The sequence below is a fragment of the Camelus bactrianus genome, chromosome 1, assembly GCF_048773025.1.
Source record: "Camelus bactrianus isolate YW-2024 breed Bactrian camel chromosome 1, ASM4877302v1, whole genome shotgun sequence".
Classification (NCBI taxonomy): Eukaryota; Metazoa; Chordata; class Mammalia; order Artiodactyla; family Camelidae; genus Camelus; species Camelus bactrianus.
Window position 1 is genome coordinate 61,846,413 of NC_133539.1, and position 5,891 is coordinate 61,852,303.

Genomic DNA, 5,891 nt, shown 5'->3' on the forward strand with positions numbered 1-5,891 from the left:
AAGTGACAGAATAATATAGAACTAATCAAAAAATCATGTCCATGAAAATTTAGGGACAAAGGAAAACAATTCTAATGTGTTGTTATAGATTATGTGTGTAAACTTGCAAAAGAGCATGTGGAAGCTGATCTCAGTATTTTTTAAAAAGCGTATTGTACATGCATTAAAAAAGCTTGACCTGCAATACACCGTAATGTTAACAGTGACTTGTCTCTGTACTGTGGGTCTGTGGTTGATTTTCTTCTCTTTTAGCCTTTTTAGCATTTATGTAGTACTTTTATAATCAGGAACTTTTTTGAAAAACCAGTAACCATTTCTAAAAACAAGTTGGGACTGACCCTTTCTACTGCAGGGCCTTAGGCAAATGACGTGATCAATCTGAGCCCAATTTTCTCTTTGGTAAATTGAGACCATTAGTATCTATTTAACGGAGTCATTGAGGGACAATGTATGTACCTGGGTGGCAGGTAGCGATGACTGTGGGCCTTGTGTCAAGGTACCTTTCTCCTCTACCAGGCGTGGGCTGCCCACTGTCGTTACGCAATAGTGCAGACCAAGTCTCCCACACCATATGGAAACAAAGATGATTAACAGTCCTTTCAGGTCTGCCTTTCCTTCTCCCTGTCATATGACCTTAATATCCACCACGTGCAGAGGGTCTGCCACTTTGCCAAAGTTAACCCCCACCTAGAGACCCGATCCCATCTCCACTCATCTCTCCCTGACTTGTTCTGCCGAGGAAATAGATTTACACGGTACCTCACATTTTACAAAAGATGTTCACAAACTGACTCCTCCCTTCAAACCTTAATTCTTGAAAGAATACTAGTCCTCTCTGTGCTTATTTTCATACCCCTAGTCACCAGCTAACCAACACTTGGCAACCCGGCTCCTGATCCCACGACTCTGCCACATTCTTTTTAAGAGCACTCACTCACTCATCCACATGGTCCACATATATTTATAAGCACCTAGTATGTGTCAGGCTCTGTTCTAGGCACTGGGCTACAGCAGTTAGTAAACAAATTTCTTTACCTCAGGAGCATACAGTCTAGTTTGGGAGGCAGACAATTAGCAAGTAAATATATAATATCAGGCAGTGACATGAATTAAAAAATGTGAAGACAAAGTTAAGTAAGGGGAAAGTGATGGAGGTGTGTGCACCATTTTAGCTGGTGTGATCAGGGGAGGCCTCTTTGAGGAGATGACATTTGAGCAGAGGCCTAAAGGAAGTTAAAGAGTGAGCTGTTTGGACACCTAGGGGAGGAGGAGAGCATTCTGGGTCTAGGAAAGAGAAAATGGTAAAGGCCCTGAGACAGAAGGCTACTTGGTTTACATGAGCTGCACGGAGGATATCATGCTCTGAGTGGAGTAAGTGAGGAAGAAAGTGGCCGGGTATGAAATCCAAGGGAGGAGGGTTACGGAACCCCACCAGCAGGGCCTTGAGCCCTCAGTAAGGACTGGGGTTCAGATTTGTCAGTTATGAAAAATGATTTCTCAATGACCAACAAATGACTTTTCCCAAGTCCTCAACCTCTCCAGCTGCTCTAGCACAAGTGACACTTTAACCTTCATTCATTTAAGAAACTTTCACAGGGAGCCTACTAGGTGCTAGACTAGGTGTTGCTGAAGATACGTACAAATGTGGACAAACCATCGTGCAGGCCTGCCAGGTCTCACTGCCCCAGGGAAAAGGCAGAACTGTGACGTGTAGACGGTGATGCCCCTTGCGCAGCACTGGACAGAACCGTGAATGAAGTCCTGTGAAGACACAAAGAGATGCCATCATTGCTTCTACAGTCTCTCCTCCTCAGCATGGCTTTATCTCATCATCAAATTCAGCTTCCTTATGTCTTCTTCAGTCTTTGACTCCATGCCCAGTCCCATCTCATGAGGATCTAGTTGAGATGCCACCTTTTTCTTAAAGCTTTCCTTAAAGTCCCCACCATCTGTGCTCTCCCTCCCATGACTCTCCCAGCACCTCCATGGTTTTCCATGATTCCCTTCCACTCTGCCCTGAACTGGACCACAGTTAGTTTTGTGTGTCCTTCCCCACTGATATTGTACTGCCGGCCACACCCTGACACTGACATTATACTTCTGTAAGCATCTTGCCATCTTTGCACAATGTGAAATCTTTTATCATACGTTGATATGGTCTGTGTTTCCAGAAAAGGAAGTGTTCCCACGACGTCAGTCGCTGGAATTATTGGCTGAGGGGTGCTGTGGGCTGATCATCCTGGGAGATCTGTGTGAACTGCTTAAGGCCCCACCTGCTTTGGCAACAAGGAGCAAGAGGAGCTGACCTCAGGATTTGAGACCCACCCAGATGTGTAGAGAAGAGGAGTAAACACGCCGGGAAGAACCTTCAGCCAAGCCAGTCCCACTTGCCCTCAGTCTTTGGGCTGACCCCTAAGCTTCTCCAGAACTGGCATCAGGAGGGGTTCAGTGAAGCCAGTGTGGGTGGTGGCCTCTCCCCTTTCCGTTTTGATCTTTGGTTCTTAAAAACTACATTCCAAATGAGGGAAATGAAACTACTGAAGACTCTCCCCCAACAACCAGCCGACATGGGGCAAGAGAACAATTCCCAGTTTAGGCCCCAAAGGAAATCCCCTCCCAGTCATGTGTCGAGGCCTGGAGAAGCGGGGGAGGTGCTAGTTCACTGCTTGGCCAGGCCCAGCCTCCAGGGTGAAGGGCCAGGATGGAAGGGCTTCACTGTCTGTGGCCAGGGCCAGAGAGCCCAGGGCTGCGTGGGAAACACGGCAAGTGAGAGCGAGAGGATGGAAATCCTGGGCTTGGGGTGAGCTGCCAGTTCCAGAGGGAGACCCCGCCGCTCGCTCCATGGCTGGGCGCAGTGACGGTACTCTCCTCGCACGGACCCATCTGTGGGAGGAAGCTGGCCCCTGTCTCCCACTGGATCCTTTGCACACTTTGCCCTGACTCGGAGGTGTCTCCCTTCACGGTCTCTACTGTAGGTCTCCAACCCCTTCAGTTTTGAATAATATCTGGTTATTGTCTGAAAAAGCAGTGGGATGGGAGAGCAGAAGCCAGAGATCCTTTGATCTCTTTGGGAGACTGAGAAGTCCTACCAGTGACAGACTACTGTAAAGCTTAGTTTAAGAAAGAAAGGGTGTGGGGAACCCTCAGAAGGCAATATCTAGAGAATCATCAACAAGGTAGATTTAATTCCTTCCTTTTTTCCTTCCTTCTCTTCCTTCCTTCCTTCTTGAGCAAATATTTACTAAGCCCCTTTCTGTGCACTGGGCAATATGCTTTTTGGAATAACACATGACCTCTTCCCTCAAGAAGTTTGTAGTGTAGTTGGGGAAACAAGACAGAAATTCTAAAAGTTAGATCATGGTACAAGAGATATCATGAGGCCAGTGTATACTGTCGATACTTGTGACCATGTGTTCAGAGGAAGAGGTGGAGGCATCACAGGCGAGGGGAGCGCAAACTGTGCCTTCGAGATGGGGAGGGCATGGTGGACAGCTGAGAGGCCATTCCAAGCAAGGGAACCCTCTGACAGAGGGAGCACAGAGTGGGGAGCATTTGCTCTGTATTTAGGGATGAAATGCACTTGTGGACCACGTGTTGAAGTCTGGGAATGAACAGTGACAAGAAGCTGGAGACATGATCAGGTTGAATGAGGCACCTGGACTTTCTCCTCCAGCTGGGAACTGCCCAGCTCCTTGCTTTCACCTCAGATCTCCTCAGAGAACCAGATGTGCTGCTTGACACTGAACTTGTCTCTGTTATTTATGGTTGAGCACAGGAATGGGCACAAACTCCACAACAATGGCACAGGCTCAAAGAAAAAGGTACATGGTCCCCCAGACTCTCACCATCATGTGGAGGGATGTGCTTGACCAGGGCAGGGCTGAATGCACAGTGGGTTGTGCTCCGGAGGAAGCACACTCATCCCCTCTGCCTTGAGCAGCATGGTTCGGAGGGGGCCCAGAGCACCCAACCACATTGGAGAATCCTGAGCTGTGCAGTCAGGGTTACAGCCTTGCCGGCATGAAAAACATTGTTTCCAGCAGCACTGGTGTCATCTGGAAGTCCTAGGTCCTGCCTGTGAGCCAGCTTGTTGCTAGACTAGAAGGAGAGCTGTTGGTGTTATTTACCAACAAACCGGCTTGCCTCCGCACACCCATCAAGACCACTGGTTTTCTAAGTTCTTTGGAGAGGAAGCAGCTGCCTTTCTCAAAAGAAATTTAATCGAGAACCTCAATGTATAAAACATTTAAAAGTGGAATTGCTTGGGATAAGGTTGGGATGGAATGCCAGGAGTCCCACCAGACAGTCCTTAGGAAACTTGAACCTGCTGAACCTGGTCTTAAACTGCTGATCCAGGTAAGAGACAATGACAAGCCATGAAAGGGCTATAAGTAGGGAGTAAGATAATCCAATATATACTTTAGAAAGCTGCCCATGGCCGCTGGGTGGAATCTATATTGGAGGTAGGGAGCCCAGGTTAAGGAAGCTACTAAAATGATCCAGGCCTGCATTGATAAGGTCTAGACTGAGGGCAGTGGCAGCAAGGATGAAGAGTAGGTTAGGATTCAAGAAACATTTCTGAGTTAGAGTCCGCAGGAATAGGTAACCAATTCCATAGGAGGGGTGGAGTCTGAGAGAGCTGGACTCCCCTGATGGAGGCATGCCAGAAATAGTGACAGCCAAACAGGGCGAGAAACCAGCTAGGCCAAAGGATGAGTTCAGTTTAGGACACATTGTGCTTTGGCCACTCTGGGACATTGACCAACAGAGAGTTTAAAATATTTCTGGATCCCTTCTCTCCTAGGAGAGAATGTTGGAGCTAGAAATTACAATTTGGGACTAATCAACATATGGGTAGACACAAAAGGCATGGGGGTAGAAAATGTGCATACTATGAGAAGAAAAAAGCCCAAAAGACAACCTTGGTTTGTGATAATTTGACTTTTACTTGGTTTTTTCATTGGTGGTCTCATTATTACCATTACAAATGAATATTTTAGGGAGCAGAGACAATTTACTGGATGTTTGGGGCAGGAAGGACTTGTTCCTGTTCTCTTAGGATGCACATGCCAGTGATAATAATGCAATAGAGAATCACAAATCATCAGGCTACTAGAGCTGCGAGCCAGCCCTCCAGGTCACTTCAGCTCTGCAGATCGGTTGGGAAAGAGCAGAACAGGAGATCCTGTCTCTGATTCCCCTGCTGTGCTTGTTTGCATTACTCATTCCGCATGCAGCAGACACTGTAAATATTTTGCCTTCTCCACTAGATGGTAAGCTTTTTGAGAACAGGAGCTATGAGATAATGCATAGGAAGCTCTTAGCGTAGGGGCTGGTACCCCTTGGATAGTGGCTACCATTAATTCAATTATTCTTTTGAATTCTTGGCAAGAGCTCGCAGGGAATTTTCTACCCATCAGGTACAAAAAGTTCATCCATGCAGCCTACGCTCAAGAAGTACCTAGCAGGCTGACAGCCCTCCCCAAAGCAATTTCCATTTCTTTTTCTTTTTTTTATGATGTGCTGGACACATAAAAAGGGATTATTAGTAAAGACTAGCCGAATGGATGAGTCTTCCAGAAAATGGACTCTCTTTCAATCGGAAAACGTGTATTCTACCCAGTCCCACAAGCTTGACCCTTGGGCATAACCTTGAAGGAGAGTTTCTGGGTCAGAAAAGCTCGTAGGCAAGCGCCCCAAGCTCACCACCCGCCTCAGAAATTCGAAGGCAAGAAAGCCCGGGGATCCTCGGTTAGCACTGCTGACCTCCTTCGCAGCTAACCCAGCAGGTAGTCCTGGGGCCACCGCTTCCCGCCAGCCCGCCGCCCTCTCCCCGCCCCCTCGCCCCCCACCCGCGGCGGCAGTTCCCTCTAAGATGCCTGCTCTCTGTG